Source organism: Dendrobates tinctorius, unplaced genomic scaffold (assembly GCF_039654945.1).
Source record: "Dendrobates tinctorius isolate UK_male_01 unplaced genomic scaffold, ASM3965494v1 ptg000020l, whole genome shotgun sequence".
Taxonomy (NCBI): Eukaryota; Metazoa; Chordata; class Amphibia; order Anura; family Dendrobatidae; genus Dendrobates; species Dendrobates tinctorius.
The window spans coordinates 2070953-2089088 of NW_027361688.1; positions in this window are offsets into that span (position 1 = coordinate 2070953).

Consider the following 18136-nt stretch of genomic DNA (forward strand, 5'->3'; position numbering starts at 1 on the left):
TGTATATATACACTGCACAGTACCACTCCTCCTGTATATATACACTGCACAGTACCACTGCTCCTGTATATACACTGTACAGTACCACTCCTCCTGTATATACACTGCACAGTACCACTCCTCCTGTATATATACACTGCACAACACCACTCCTTCTGTATATATACACTGCACAGCACCACTCCTCCTGTATATATACACTGCACAGTACCACTCCTCCTGTATATATACACTGCACAGTACCCCTCCTCCTGTATATACACTGCACAGTACCACTCCTCCTGTATATATACACTGCACAACACCACTCCTCCTGTATATATACACTGCACAGTACCACTCCTCCTGTATATACAGCACAGTACCCCTCCTCCTGTATATACACTGCACAGTACCACTCCTCCTGTATATATACACTGCACAACACCACTCCTCCTGTATATATACACTGCACAGCACCACTCCTCCTGTATATATACACTGCACAGTACCACTCCTCCTGTATATATACACTGCACAACACCACTCCTCCTGTATATATTCACTGCACAGTACCACTCCTCCTGTATATATACACTGCACAGTACCACTCCTCCTGTATATACACTGTACAGTACCACTCCTCCTGTATATACACTGCACAGTACCACTCCTCCTGTATATATACACTGCACAACACCACTCCTCCTGTATATATACACTGCACAGTACCCCTCCTCCTGTATATATACACTGCACAGTACCGCTCCTCCTGTATATATACACTGCACAGTACCACTCCTCTTCCTGTATATATATACACTGCACAGTACCACTCCTCCTGTATATATACACTGCACAGTACCACTCCTCCTGTATATACACACTGCACAGTACCGCTCCTCCTGTATATATACACTGCACAGTACCACTCCTCTTCCTGTATATATATACACTGCACAGTACCACTCCTCCTGTATATATACACTGCACAGTACCACTCCTCCTGTATATACACACTGCACAGTACCGCTCCTCCTGTATATATACACTGCACAGTACCACTCCTCCTGTATATATACACTGCACAGTACCACTCCTCCTGTATATATACACTGCACAGTACCACTCCTCCTGTATATATACACTGCACAGTACCACTCCTCCTGTATATATACACTGCACAGTACCACCCCTCCTGTATATATACACTGCACAGTACCACTCCTCCTGTATATATACTGCACAGTACCACCCCTCCTGTATATATACACTGCACAGTACCGCTCCTCCTGTATATATACACTGTACAGTACCACTCCTCCTGTATATATACACTGCACAGTACCACTCCTCCTGTATATATACACTTCACAGTACCATCCCTCCTGTATATATACACTGCACAGTACCACTCCTCCTGTATATATACACTGCACAGTACCACTCCTCCTGTATATATACACTGCACAGTACCACTCCTCCTGTATATATACACTGCACAGTACCACTCCTCCTGTATATACAGTATATACACTGCACAGTACCAACCCCTCCTGTATTTATACACTGCACAGCACCACTCCTCCTGTATATATACACTGCACGGTACCACTCCTCCTGTATATACACTGCACAGTACCACTCCTCCTGTATATATACACTGCACAGTACCGCTCCTCCTGTATATATACACTGCACAGTACCACTCCTCCTGTATATATACACTGCACAGTACCACTCCTCCTGTATATATATACTGCACAGTACCACTCCTCCTGTATATATACACTGCACAGTACCACTCCTCCTGTATATATACACTGCACAGTACCGCTCCTCCTGTATATATACACTGCACAGTACCACTCCTCCTGTATATATACTGCACAGTACCACTCCTCCTGTATATACACTGCACAGTACCACTCCTCCTGTATATATACTCTGCACAGTACCACTCCTCCTGTATATATACACTGCACAGTACCACTCCTCCTGTATATATACACTGCACAGTACCACTCCTCCTGTATATATACACTGCACAGTACCACTCCTCCTGTATATATACACTGCACAGTACCGCTCCTCCTGTATATATACACTGCACAGTACCACTCCTCCTGTATATATACACTGCACAGTACCACTCCTCCTGTATATATATACTGCACAGTACCACTCCTCCTGTATATATACACTGCACAGTACCACTCCTCCTGTATATATACACTGCACAGTACCACTCCTCCTGTATATATACACTGCACAGTACCGCTCCTCCTGTATATATACACTGCACAGTACCACTCCTCCTGTATATATACACTGCACAGTACCACTCCTCCTGTATATATACACTGCACAGTACCACTCCTCCTGTATATATACTGCACAGTACCACTCCTCCTGTATATATACACTGCACAGTACCACTCCTCCTGTATATATACTCTGCACAGTACCACTCCTCCTGTATATATACACTGCACAGTACCACTCCTCCTGTATATATATATACTGCACAGTACCACTCCTCCTGTATATATACACTGCACAGTACCGCTCCTCCTGTATATATACACTGCACAGTACCGCTCCTCCTGTATATATACACTGCACAGTACCACTCCTCCTGTATATATATACTGCACAGTACCACTCCTCCTGTATATATACACTGCACAGTACCACTCCTCCTGTATATATACACTGCACAGTACCACTCCTCCTGTATATATACACTGCACAGCACCGCTCCTCCTGTATATATACACTGCACAGTACCACTCCTCCTGTATATATATATATATACTGCACAGTACCACTCCTCCTGTATATATACACTGCACAGTACCGCTCCTCCTGTATATATACACTGCACAGTACCACTCCTCCTGTATATATACACTGCACAGTACCACTCCTCCTGTATATATACACTGCACAGCACCGCTCCTCCTGTATATATACACTGCACAGTACCACTCCTCCTGTATATATATACACTGCACAGCACCGCTCCTCCTGTATATATACTGCACAGTACCACTCCTCCTGTATATATACACTGCACAGTACCACTCCTCCTGTATATATACACTGCACAGTACCACTCCTCCTGTATATATACACTGCACAGTACCACTCCTCCTGTATATATACACTGCACAGTACCGCTCCTCCTGTATATATACACTGCACAGTACCACTCCTCCTGTATATATACTGCACAGTACCACTCCTCCTGTATATATACACTGCACAGTACCACTCCTCCTGTATATATACTCTGCACAGTACCACTCCTCCTGTATATATACACTGCACAGTACCACTCCTCCTGTATATATACACTGCACAGTACCGCTCCTCCTGTATATATACACTGCACAGTACCACTCCTCCTGTATATATACACTGCACAGCACCACTCCTCCTGTATATATACACTGCACAGTACCACTCCTCCGGTATATATACACTGCACAGTACCACTCCTCCTCTATATATACACTGCACAGTACCACTCCTCCTGTATATATACACTGCACAGTACCACTCCTCCTGTATATATACTGCACAGTACCACTCCTCCTGTATATATACACTGCACAGTACCACTTCCCCGCTCAGTATCTGTACGTACAGACACATGCAGGGTTGGACTGGCCCACCAGAGATCTGGGGAATCCTCCGGTGGGCCCTGGCTTCTTCTTCAGGAGAGTTAATAGTGCAAACCTTGCAGTTGCTATGGGGCTCTTCAGTCTGACACTGGACACATGTGCTGCCCAGCGCCGGCATATGTTCTCTAGTTTACGTAATCGGTCATTATATAAGGTCGCTCGCTAATCAGTATCACTGTCTAGGTGCGGAGCTGTATATCGGGGGGAACTCTACACCTCATGATGCGACCGTAATCTGTCTGAACATGATTGTGGGGACACACTGATCCCTGGCAGCCGGGAGGGTGGAGTGATAATATCACACCGCCACGTGACCGTACATTATATAACCCTGCGCTCTCTGCTGCATAGCAAACGTTACATAACACAGGTCCCAGGAACAAATGGGAGCGATGAGTAACCGTCAAATTAGGGTGACAGCGGCCATAATGTTACGAGACCCAGATTGCTCCCAGAGTCGCGCGGGGACATTTCTTCTTCCTTCTGCCATTGGTGACTGTGGACTCATCAGCCTCAAGTGACATTTCCTGAGGAAACAGTGTAACACACAATGCCTTAAAGGGAAGGTCTACAAGGAAAAGCAACAGATCCAAAAACGTAAAAATCTCTGTTCAACTCCATATTCAGAATGAAAGCAAACTCAAGATTCACTGCAAATACATAAAGAAACGAAATGATTTCTGAGTCAATACTAGGGGGAGATCATGGCAAACTGTATAAAATGTACAAGAATATAACTACTATAATACTGCCCCCTATGTACAAGAATATAACTACTATAATACTGCCTCCAATGTACAAGAATATAACTACTATAATACTGCCCCCTATGTACAAGAATATAACTACTATAATACTGCCTCCAATGTACAAGAATATAACTATTATATTACTGCCTCCAATGTACAAGAATATAACTACTATATTACTGCCTCTATGTGCAAGAATATAACTACTATAATACTGCCCCCTATGTACAAGAATATAACTACTATAATACTGCCCCCTATGTACAAGAATATAACTACTATAATACTGCCCCTATGTACAAGAATATAACTACTATAATACTGCCCCCTATGTACAAGAATATAACTACTATAATACTGCCCCCTATGTACAAGAATATAACTACTATAATACAGCCTCTATGTACAAGAATATAACTACTATAATACTGCCCCCTATGTACAAGAATATAACTACTATAATACTGCCTCTATGTACAAGAATATAACTACTATAATACTGCCCCCTATATACAAGAATATAACTACTATAATACTGCCCCCTATGTACAAGAATATAACTACTATAATACTGCCCCTATGTACAAGAATATAACTACTATAATACTGCCCCCTATGTACAAGAATATAACTACTATAATACTGCCTCTATATACAAGAATATAACTACTATAATACTGCCCCTATATACCAGAATATAACTACTATAATACTGTCCCTATGTACAAGAATATAACTACTATAATACTGCTCCTATGTACAAGAATATAACTACTATAATACTGCCCCCTATGTACAAGAATATAACTACTATAATACTGCCCCTATGTACAAGAATATAACTACTATAATATTGCTCCTATGTACAAGAATATAACTACTATAATACTGCCCCTATGTACAAGAATATAACTACTATAATACTGCCCCCTATGTACAAGAATATAACTACTATAATACTGCCCCTATGTACAAGAATATAACTACTATAATACTGCCCCCTATTTACAAGAATATAACTACTATAATACTGCCCCTATGTACAAGAATATAACTACTATAATACTTCCCCCTATGTACAAGAATATAACTACTATAATACTGCCACCTATTTACAAGAATATACCTACTATAATACTGCCCCTATGTACAAGAATATAACCACTATAATACTGCTCCTATGTACAAGAATATAACCACTATAATACTGCTCCTATGTACAAGAATATAACCACTATAATACTGCTCCTATGTACAAGAATATAACTACTATAACACTGCCCCCTATGTACAAGAATATAACTACTATAATACTGCCCCCTATGTACAAGAATATAACTACTATAATACTGCCCCCTATGTACAAGAATATAACTACTATAATACTGCCACCTATTTACAAGAATATAACTACTATAATACTGCCCCTATGTACAAGAATATAACCACTATAATACTGCCCCCTATGTACAAGAATATAACTACTATAATACTGCCACCTATTTACAAGAATATAACTACTATAATACTGCCCCTATGTACAAGAATATAACTACTATAATACTGCCCCTATGTACAAGAATATAACTACTATAATACTGCCCCCTATGTACAAGAATATAACTACTATAATACTGCCCCCTATGTACAAGAATATAACTACTATAATACTGCCACCTATTTACAAGAATATAACTACTATAATACTGCCCCTATGTACAAGAATATAACTACTATAATACTGCCCCCTATGTACAAGAATATAACTACTATAATACTGCCCCTATGTACAAGAATATAACTACTATAATATTGCTCCTATGTACAAGAATATAACTACTATAATACTGCCCCTATGTACAAGAATATAACTACTATAATACTGCCCCCTATGTACAAGAATATAACTACTATAATACTGCCCCTATGTACAAGAATATAACTACTATAATACTGCCCCCTATTTACAAGAATATAACTACTATAATACTGCCCCTATGTACAAGAATATAACTACTATAATACTTCCCCCTATGTACAAGAATATAACTACTATAATACTGCCACCTATTTACAAGAATATACCTACTATAATACTGCCCCTATGTACAAGAATATAACCACTATAATACTGCTCCTATGTACAAGAATATAACCACTATAATACTGCTCCTATGTACAAGAATATAACCACTATAATACTGCTCCTATGTACAAGAATATAACTACTATAACACTGCCCCCTATGTACAAGAATATAACTACTATAATACTGCCCCCTATGTACAAGAATATAACTACTATAATACTGCCCCCTATGTACAAGAATATAACTACTATAATACTGCCACCTATTTACAAGAATATAACTACTATAATACTGCCCCTATGTACAAGAATATAACCACTATAATACTGCCCCCTATGTACAAGAATATAACTACTATAATACTGCCACCTATTTACAAGAATATAACTACTATAATACTGCCCCTATGTACAAGAATATAACTACTATAATACTGCCCCTATGTACAAGAATATAACTACTATAATACTGCCCCCTATGTACAAGAATATAACTACTATAATACTGCCCCCTATGTACAAGAATATAACTACTATAATACTGCCCCCTATGTACAAGAATATAACTACTATAATACTGCCCCTATGTACAAGAATATAACCACTATAATACTGCCCCCTATGTACAAGAATATAACTACTATAATACTGCCACCTATTTACAAGAATATAACTACTATAATACTGGCCCCTATGTACAAGAATATAACTACTATAATACTGCCCCTATATACAAGAATATAACTACTATAATACTGCCCCCTATGTACAAGAATATAACTACTATAATACTGCTCCTATATACAAGAATATAACTACTATAATACTGCCCCCTATGTACAAGAATATAACTACTATAATACTGCCCCCTATGTACAAGAATATAACTACTATAATACTGCCCCCTCTAATGGTAGGTAATTATTGATTGTGCCTTTTATCGGAACAGATATGTGACATAACAGGACACTGGTATTTTATGGGGTTGGGGGGTGTCCGAAACAGCTGAACGTTCACCCCCAAGACATACAGGAATGTAGTGAATCAGTCAGAATTGAGCTTTGTTATCATTAATATCGTGTCCACATCGGACATTACCTGCCTGAATCCTGCTCATGTAGGTAACTATTCACATGGTCAGGTTTTAAATCCGTCGGTTAGGGACTGCTCCGATGGGACCTTGACGTTTGGTTTTGTGGCTTAAAAAACGTATCAACCTAATGCCCTGTTTTCTTATCATCTTTTTGCTGTTGACTGTTCCCTTTTTACAACACAGTATTTGTAAACGTTTGTTATCCTGCGTTTTTCTGTGTTTCATATTTTCGGTGGTGTGAACATTGTCCTACAGACGTGTTCGCTGCGCGTATGGCCCGTGTGTTTCGTATACTGTCTTGTCTGGTCTCCAGTGATGCTTCCTCTCGTCGTCCCTCATTCACCCCCCGGCCTCACTCTTACAGTCTCATTTTGACCAAGCAGCAGCTTTTGGGGAACTCTCATTGTGTAAATGATGTGAACACAATGTACCATGAGTGTCAGGCATGGAGGCCGCATATAGAGTCCTGGAACCACCGGCTGTGATCGTCCTCCATGTTCCGGGCTCCAGCATCGTTCTATTTTAAGGCCACGTTCCAAGAAGTAGCTTCCATGCCCAGAGCACGTGAGAGGAACGTGGGGTCACTGAGAAGAAATATCGCACTGCTCTGTTCTGCATGTCTGTAAAAAACGACACTGATCAAGACCAGATATCAGATCCCTAAGGCCGGAGCCGGCCGAACAGTGAGCGCAGCTCCGGAGTATAAGCTCAGGATCAGTAATGTAATGTATGTACACAGTGACTGCACCAGCAGAATAGTGAGTGCAGCTCTGGGGTATAACACAGGATGTAACTCAGGATCAGTAATGTAATGTATGTACACAGTGACTGCACCAGCAGAATAGTGAGTGCAGCTCTGGAGTATAATACAGGATGTAACTCAGGATCAGTAATGTAATGTATGTACACAGTGACTGCACCAGCAGAATAGTGAGTGCAGCTCTGGGGAATAATACAGGAGGTAACTCAGGATCAGTAATGTATGTACACAGTGACTGCACCAGCAGAATAGTGAGTGCAGCTCTGGAGTATAATACAGGAGATAACTCAGGATCAGTAATGTAATGTATGTACACAGTGACTGCACCAGCAGAATAGTGAGTGCAGCACTGGAGTATAATACAGGAGATAACTCAGGATCAGTAATGTAATGTATGTACACAGTGACTGCACCAGCAGAATAGTGAGTGCAGCTCTGGGGTATAATACAGGATGTAACTCAGGATCAGTAATGTAATGTATGTACACAGTGACTGCACCAGCAGAATAGTGAGTGCAGCTCTGGGGTATAATACTGGATGTAACTCAGGATCAGTAATGTAATGTATGTACACAGTGACTGCACCAGCAGAATAGTGAGTGCAGCTCTGGAGTATAATACAGGATGTAACTCAGGATCAGTAATATATGTACACAGTGACTGCACCAGCAGAATAGTGAGTGCAGCTCTGGAGTATAAAACGGGAGGTAACTCAGGATCAGTAATGTAATGTATGTACACAGTGACTGCACCAGCACAATAGTGAGTGCAGCTCTGGGGTATAATACAGGATGTAACTCAGGATCAGTAATGTAATGTATGTACACAGTGACTGCACCAGCACAATAGTGAGTGCAGCTCTGGGGTATAATACAGGATGTAACTCAGGATCAGTAATGTAATGTATGCACACAGTGACTGCACCAGCAGAATAGTGAGTGCAGCTCTGGGGTATAATACAGGAGGTAACTCAGGATCAGTAATATAATGTATGCACACAGTGACTGCACCAGCAGAATAGTGAGTGCAGCTCTGGAGTATAATACAGGATGTAACTCAGGATCAGTAATGTAATGTATGAACACAGTGACTGCACCAGCAGAATAGTGTGTGCAGCTCTGAAGAATAATACAGGATGTAACTCAGGATCAGTAATGTATGTACACAGTGACTGCACCAGCAGAATAGTGAGTGCAGCTCTGGAGTATAATACAGGATGTAACTCAGGATCAGTAATGTAATGTATGTACACAGTGACGGCACCAGCAGAATAGTGAGTGCAGCTCTGGGGTATAATACAGGATGTAACTCAGGATCAGTAATGTAATGTATGAACACAGTGACTGCACCAGCAGAATAGTGTGTGCAGCTCTGAAGAATAATACAGGATGTAACTCAGGATCAGTAATGTATGTACACAGTGACGGCACCAGCTCTGGGGTATAATACAGGATGTAACTCAGGATCAGTAATGTAATGTATGCACACAGTGACTGCACCAGCAGATTAGTGAGTGCAGCTCTGAAGTATAATACAGGATGTAACTCAGGATCAGTAATGTAATGTATGCACACAGTGACTGCTCCAGCAGAATAGTGAGTGCAGCTCTGGGGTATAATACAGGATGTAACTCAGGATCAGTAATGTAATGTATGCACACAGTGACTGCACCAGCAGAATAGTGAGTGCAGCTCTGGGGTATAATACAGGAGGTTACTCAGGATCAGTAATAAAATGTATGTACACAGTGACTGCACCAGCAGAATAGTGAGTGCAGCTCTGGGGTATAATACAGGAGGTAACTCAGGATCAGTAATATAATGTATGTACACAGTGACTGCACCAGCAGAATAGTGAGTGCAGCTCTGGAGTATAATACAGGAGGTAACTCAAGATCAGTAATGGAATGTATGTAAACCATGACTGCACCAGCAGAATAGGGAGTGCAGCTCTGGAGTATAATACAGGAGGTAACTCAGGATCAGTAATGTAATGTATGTACACAGTGACTGCACCAGCAGAAGAGTGAGCGCAGCTCTGGGGTATAATACAGGAGGTAACTCAGGATCAGTAATGTAATGTATGTACACAGTGACTGCACCAGCAGAATAGTGAGTGCAGCTCTGGAGTATAATACAGGAGGTAACTCAGGATCAGTAATGTAATGTATGTACACAGTGACTGCACCAGCAGAATAGTGAGCGCAGCTCTGGGGTATAATACAGGAGGTAACTCAGGATCAGTAATGTAATGTATGTACACAGTGACTGCACCAGCAGAAGAGTGAGTGCAGCTCTGGAGTATAATACAGGATGTAACTCAGGATCAGTAATGTAATGTATGTACACAGTGACTGCACCAGCAGAATAGTGAGTGCAGCTCTGGAGTATAATACAGGAGGTAACTCAGGATCAGTAATGTAATGTATGTACACAGTGACTGCACCAGCAGAATAGTGAGTGCAGCTCTGGGGTATAATACAGGATGTAACTCAGGATCTGTAATGTATGTACACAGTGACTGCACCAGCAGAATAGTGAGTGCAGCTCTGGGGTATAATACAGGATGTAACTCAGAAGCCCTATCTGCTGATAACTGGAGATAATCGCATCCAGTGACAGGACCAGGAGGGGGTTTAGCAGATACGTTTGGTTCCCTAATTTGCTTTACAGTTAGCAGAGGACGTACCGCAGAGGATGTGACATCTCGGCTCGGCTCCCGCAGACTCTTATTAATATAAACGTTCTCGTCGTCGTCATTCATTATTTCCTTTTCCTGATGTTTTGTTAGATGTTTAAAATACAAGAAATCAAGATCAAACGACGTTGATCCGGTAGAGCGCTGCTGCTCGCTTCAGGGACCGCCGCAGTGTCTGATCTATCAGCGGTATACATCTCCTGTACAGTACAGCAGAGAAGGATAATCTTCGGGTAGACGGTTGCTGGCAGCCCCCATATACCAATCTTTGGGGTCCCTCTTATAGATTCACAATCTTTAGATCACAGCGCATATAACTTGTCCAATACTGAAGGGGGCGCCATCGACCCTGATCCTTATCTAGAAAGCGCTGCGGGAATGGAGTTTAGTCCCTCACACCTCGTAGGAAGGATATGATTGGACACTGTGCCGATCACTGGATCCCTTTAATTAAAGGGGTTCTCCATTTTTTCGTCAATAAATAAACTAGGCCGGTGCAAGTTTTCTGCTTATTCACTGAAAGTCAGCGGAGGTTTTGAAAAGTGTGAAGAATTGAAGAACCAGGTGTATTAGAGCTTATCGGACTGGAAATCCCTTTAAGGCAACACTTGGCTGCCGTCAGGTCGCGTTGGCAGCAGATTTAATCTTCTGTGCCGTGCTGGAAATGACCGCCATAATCTGAAACGTGATTCGTTATCAGATACCGTCGGCGGCTGCCGTGTACACAGTGACGACGGCGTAACTCTGGACAGAAGAACGGCTTTATTTATATGAGGAGACAAGAGATTTTCCTTTTTAAGCTTCTTTCCAGGAAATCAGACATTGTGGAGCTCTCGCTGCTGTATTGTTCGGGCCTGAATCATCAGATGCAACAATGGCAGAAACCCATGAATCATCCCCATAAATGCGGTATTATCTCCAGTCCTATTATCTCTGATGCTCATCAAAATGGAAAAACTTGACAATTCCTATCATGTCATCAGGTTCGGCGATGCCTCACGTAGAGTTGGTGCAATCTGATTGCACAGATGATGTTTTAATCAAAATCTGCGCCCAACATTAAAATTTAAAGCGTAACCGTAGATTTCATTTTTTCTTTCGGCCAATCAATAGTACACATGAACATAAGAAACTTTGCGATGTATCTTAACAGAGAAATCTGCTTCTTTCTCCTCCTGCACTCTTTCACACAGTTGCTGCTCGTGAAATTCTATGGAGAGGGGAGGAGCAGTAGATGGGAGGAGCTAGAAGCAGTCACTGACGCTCTGCTGCAAGTTCTCATGAAACGACAGTTACGGTTTGAAATTTTGAAAATGGAACTGATAATTTTTGAAGTCAGGATGATCGTGATTTGAGGGGCTCAAAGCTGCATGAATCTGGTTGGAGGTAGAGATGTCGTAGTGGCGTCAGAGCAACCCCAAGTCCCCCTCTATCTCCTAATGAGATACCTGGAGTTATAAATGGCACTGGGTAGCAGTAAAGGCCCAGTTACAGATTTTATATTGGGACCTAGAAACTTAACGGCACAACATTGATTCCATAAAATCACAGTCAGACCAGTTCATGTGCTTTAGTAGTAACAGGCCGTAGCGTTTAAGGGGTTAGTTCACACTTGATGATTGCCACTCACCAGATACTACATGGAAACACCAGGAGTCCTAACTAATGGGTAGTACAGGGCAATTCTCGTTCCCATTGCTGTGCCCATAAGTGTAAATTTATCTATTGATATTGCGTTCACTCTTCATCATGGAATCGCTAAATATATGCTATTGGATTTATATGTTAGAAAGTTTTAGTAAAAGTTCTTTCTTCCTGCCCCTTATAGTCAGAAATCAGTACAGCTTAACACTATGGTCGACGTATACGAGAGTGTCCAGGATTAGCTGATTCAGAATATGTGATAATGGGGCAAAAGGGCTGTCATAATCTCACAGCTTCAGAAGAGCTTCTCACCCAGAAGATACATAAATATACATGGAAAGGCCACCAGCTTTCCAGAATACAGATACAATTACAAATATGAAGGCTCTAATTTCAGAGATCAAGAATTAATTCATGAAGCGTGAGGTGTGCACAGCAAACACAGAGAAAGGGTCTGTAAAATGGTTAATTAAAGAATGTAATAATGGCAGCTCTCCCCATTCCAAGATAGGAAGTGGGAAAAGGTGTTAAGTCGGAACTGAGCGGCCTTAATTATGTTATTTAATAATCTCTGGACCCTTCACCCCTGTATGACACATTCTCCCACTGAGCTTCACATGATCAAGGATTATGTCCGGACACCTACAGATGTGTCACATGAGGATTAGCCCTACAGTTCCTGTAGCCATAGAAGAGCTGGTAATTACAGGGAAAGTCAGCTGATTTTCAGATCATATAAAATCCCCCATAAACAATATGCCCTCTATAAGACTGACCTGTGTAAAAGGATATAGCTACTATAATACTGCCCCTATGTACAAGAATATAACTACTATAATACTGCCCCTATGTATAAGAATATAACTACTGTAATACTGCCCCTATGTACAAGAATATAACTACTATAATACTGCCCCCTATGTACAAGAATATAGCTACTATAATACTGCCTCTATGTACAAGAATATAACTACTATCTTACTGCCTCTATGTACAAGAATATAACTACTATAATACTGACCCTATATACAAGAATATAACTACTATAATACTGCCCCTATGTACAAGAATATAACTACTATAATACTGCCTCTATGTACAAGAATATAACTACTATAATACTTCCCCCTATGTACAAGAATATAACTACTATAATACTGCCCCCTATGTACAAGAATATAACTACTATAATACTGCCTCTATGTACAAGAATATAACTACTATAATACTGCCCCTATATACAAGAATATAACTACTATAATACTGCCCCTATGTACAAGAATATAACTACTATAATACTGCCCCCTATATACAATATAACTACTATAATACTGCCCCTATGTACGAGAATATAACTACTATAATACTGCCCTATGTATAAGAATATAACTACTATAATACTGCTCCTATATACAAGAATATAACTACTATAAATACTGCTCCTATATACAAGAGTATAACTGCTATAATACTGCTCCTATGTACAAGAATATAACTACTATAATACAGCCCCTATGTACAATAATATAACTACTCTAATACTGCCCCTATGTACAAGAATATAACTACTATAATACTGCTCCTATGTACAAGAATATAACTACTATAATACTGCTCCTATGTACAAGAATATAACTACTATAATACTGCCCTCTATGTACAAGAATATAACTACTATAATACTGCCCCTATGTACAAGAATATAACTACTATAATACTGCCCCCTATGTACAAGAATATAACTACTATAATACAGCCCCCTATGTACAAGAATATAACTACTATAATACTGCCCCTATGTACATGAATAGAACTATTATAATACTACCCCTATGTACAATAATATAACTACTATAATACTGCTCCTATGTACAAGAATTTAACTACTATAATACTGCCCTCTATGTACAAGAATATAACTACTCTAATACTGCCCCCTATGTACAAGAATATAACTACTATAATACTGCCCTCTATGTACAAGAATATAACTACTATAATACTGCCCTCTATGTACAAGAATATAACTACTATAATACTTCCCCCTATGTACAAGAATATAACTACTATAATACTGCCCCTATGTACAAGAATATAACTACTATAATACTGCCCCCTATGTACAAGAATATAACTACTATAATACTGCCCCTATGTACAAGAATATAACTACTATAATACTGCCCCCTATGTACAAGAATATAACTACTATAATACTGCCCCTATGTACATGAATAGAACTATTATAATACTGCCCCTATGTACAATAATAGAACTACTCTAATACTGCCCCTATGTACAAGAATATAACTACTATAATACTGCTCCTATGTACAAGAATATAACTACTATAATACTGCCCTCTATGTACAAGAATATAACTACTCTAATACTGCCCCCTATGTACAAGAATATAACTACTATAATACTGCCCCCTATGTACAAGAATATAACTACTATAATACTGCCCCCTATGTACAAGAATATAACTACTATAATACTGCCCCTATGTACAAGAATATAACTACTATAATACTGCCCTCTGTGTACAAGAATATAACTACTATAATACTGCCCCCTATGTACAAGAATATAACTACTATAATACTGCCCCTATGTACATGAATAGAACTATTATAATACTGCCCCTATGTACAATAATATAGCTACTCTAATACTGCCCCTATGTACAAGAATATAACTACTATAATACTGCCCCTATTTACAAGAATATAACTACTCTAATACTGCCCCTATGTACAAGAATATAACTACTATAATACTGCTCCTATGTACAAGAATATAACTACTATAATACTGCCCTCTATGTACAAGAATATAACTACTCTAATACTGCCCCCTATGTACAAGAATATAACTACTATAATACTGCCCCCTATGTACAAGAATATAACTACTATAATACTGCCCCCTATGTACAAGAATATAACTACTATAATACTGCCCCTATGTACAAGAATATAACTACTATAATACTGCCCTCTGTGTACAAGAATATAACTACTATAATACTGCCCCCTATGTACAAGAATATAACTACTATAATACTGCCCCTATGTACATGAATAGAACTATTATAATACTGCCCCTATGTACAATAATATAGCTACTCTAATACTGCCCCTATGTACAAGAATATAACTACTATAATACTGCCCCTATTTACAAGAATATAACTACTCTAATACTGCCCCCTATGTACAAGAATATAACTACTATAATACTGCCCTCTATGTACAAGAATATAACTACTATAATACTGCCCTCTATGTACAAGAATATAACTACTATAATACTGCTCCTATGTACAAGAATATAACTACTATAATACTGCCCTCTATGTACAAGAATATAACTACTATAATACTGCTCCTGTGTACAAGAATATAACTACTATAATACTGCCCCCTATGTACAAGAATATAACTACTCTAATACTGCCCCCTATGTACAAGAATATAACTACTATAATACTGCCCTCTATGTACAAGAATATAACTACTATAATACTGCCCCCTATGTACAAGAATATAACTACTATAATACTGCCCCCTATGTACAAGAATATAACTACTATAATACTGCCCCTATGTACAAGAATATAACTACTATAATACTGCCCTCTGTGTACAAGAATATAACTACTATAATACTGCCCCCTATGTACAAGAATATAACTACTATAATACTGCCCCTATGTACATGAATAGAACTATTATAATACTGCCCCTATGTACAATAATATAGCTACTCTAATACTGCCCCTATGTACAAGAATATAACTACTATAATACTGCCCCTATTTACAAGAATATAACTACTCTAATACTGCCCCCTATGTACAAGAATATAACTACTATAATACTGCCCTCTATGTACAAGAATATAACTACTATAATACTGCCCTCTATGTACAAGAATATAACTACTATAATACTGCTCCTATGTACAAGAATATAACTACTATAATACTGCCCTCTATGTACAAGAATATAACTACTATAATACTGCTCCTGTGTACAAGAATATAACTACTATAATACTGCCCCCTATGTACAAGAATATAACTACTCTAATACTGCCCCCTATGTACAAGAATATAACTACTATAATACTGCCCTCTATGTACAAGAATATAACTACTATAATACTGCCCTCTATGTACAAGAATATAACTACTCTAATACTGCCCCCTATGTACAAGAATATAACTACTATAATACCGCCCCCTATGTACAAGAATATAACTACTATAATACTGCCCCAATATACAAGAATATAACTACTATAATACTGCCCCCTATGTACAAGAATATAACTACTATAATACTGCTCCTATGTACAAGAATATAATTACTATAATACTGCCCTCTATGTACAAGAATATAACTACTATAATACTGCCCTCTATGTACAAGAATATAACTACTATAATACTGCCCCCTATGTACAAGAATATAACTACTGTAATACTGCTCCTATGTACAAGAATATAACTACTATAATACTGCCCCTATGTATAAGAATATAACTACTATAATACTGCTCCTATGTATAAGAATATAACTACTATAATACTGCTCCTATGTATAAGAATATAACTACTATAATACTGCCCCCTATGTACAAGAATATAACTACTGTAATACTGCTCCTATGTACAAGAATATAACTACTATAATACTGCCCCTATGTATAAGAATATAACTACTATAATACTGCTCCTATGTATAAGAATATAACTACTATAATACTGCCCCTATGTACAAGAATATAACTACTATAATACTGCCCCTATGTACAAGAATATAACTACTATAATACTGCCCCTATGTATAAGAATATAACTACTATAATACTGCCCCTATGTATAAGAATATAACTACTATAATACTGCTCCTATGTATAAGAATATAACTACTATAATACTGCTCCTATGTACAAGAATATAACTACTGTAATACTGCTCCTATGTACAAGAATATAACTACTATAATACTGCCCCTATGTATAAGAATATAACTACTATAATACTGCTCCTATGTATAAGAATATAACAGTTATGCAGTTGATATAATTATGGGGACACAGTAATTTCTGTATAATAAATGCTGTTATTATTTTTTCCAGGTATGAGATATATCAGGATTTTCGGTGCAGTTTTTGTCTTTTCTTACATTGTACATTGACGACTATGACATCTTGATCATGTTTCTTCTCACTTTGGTACCAGCCCCACTCGGTCCACAGGGTCAGACTTTCCATTTCTTTGGGTGGCCTGTGCGTCACATGACTCCACAGCGGCCCAGTCGTTGACCCTCTCGGTATTTCCTATATATCTTTATCCTATACATAAATCTGTCGGCAGAAAATAAATAGATTTTCGACTGCAGCTCTGGTAGCGATCGGAGTTTAC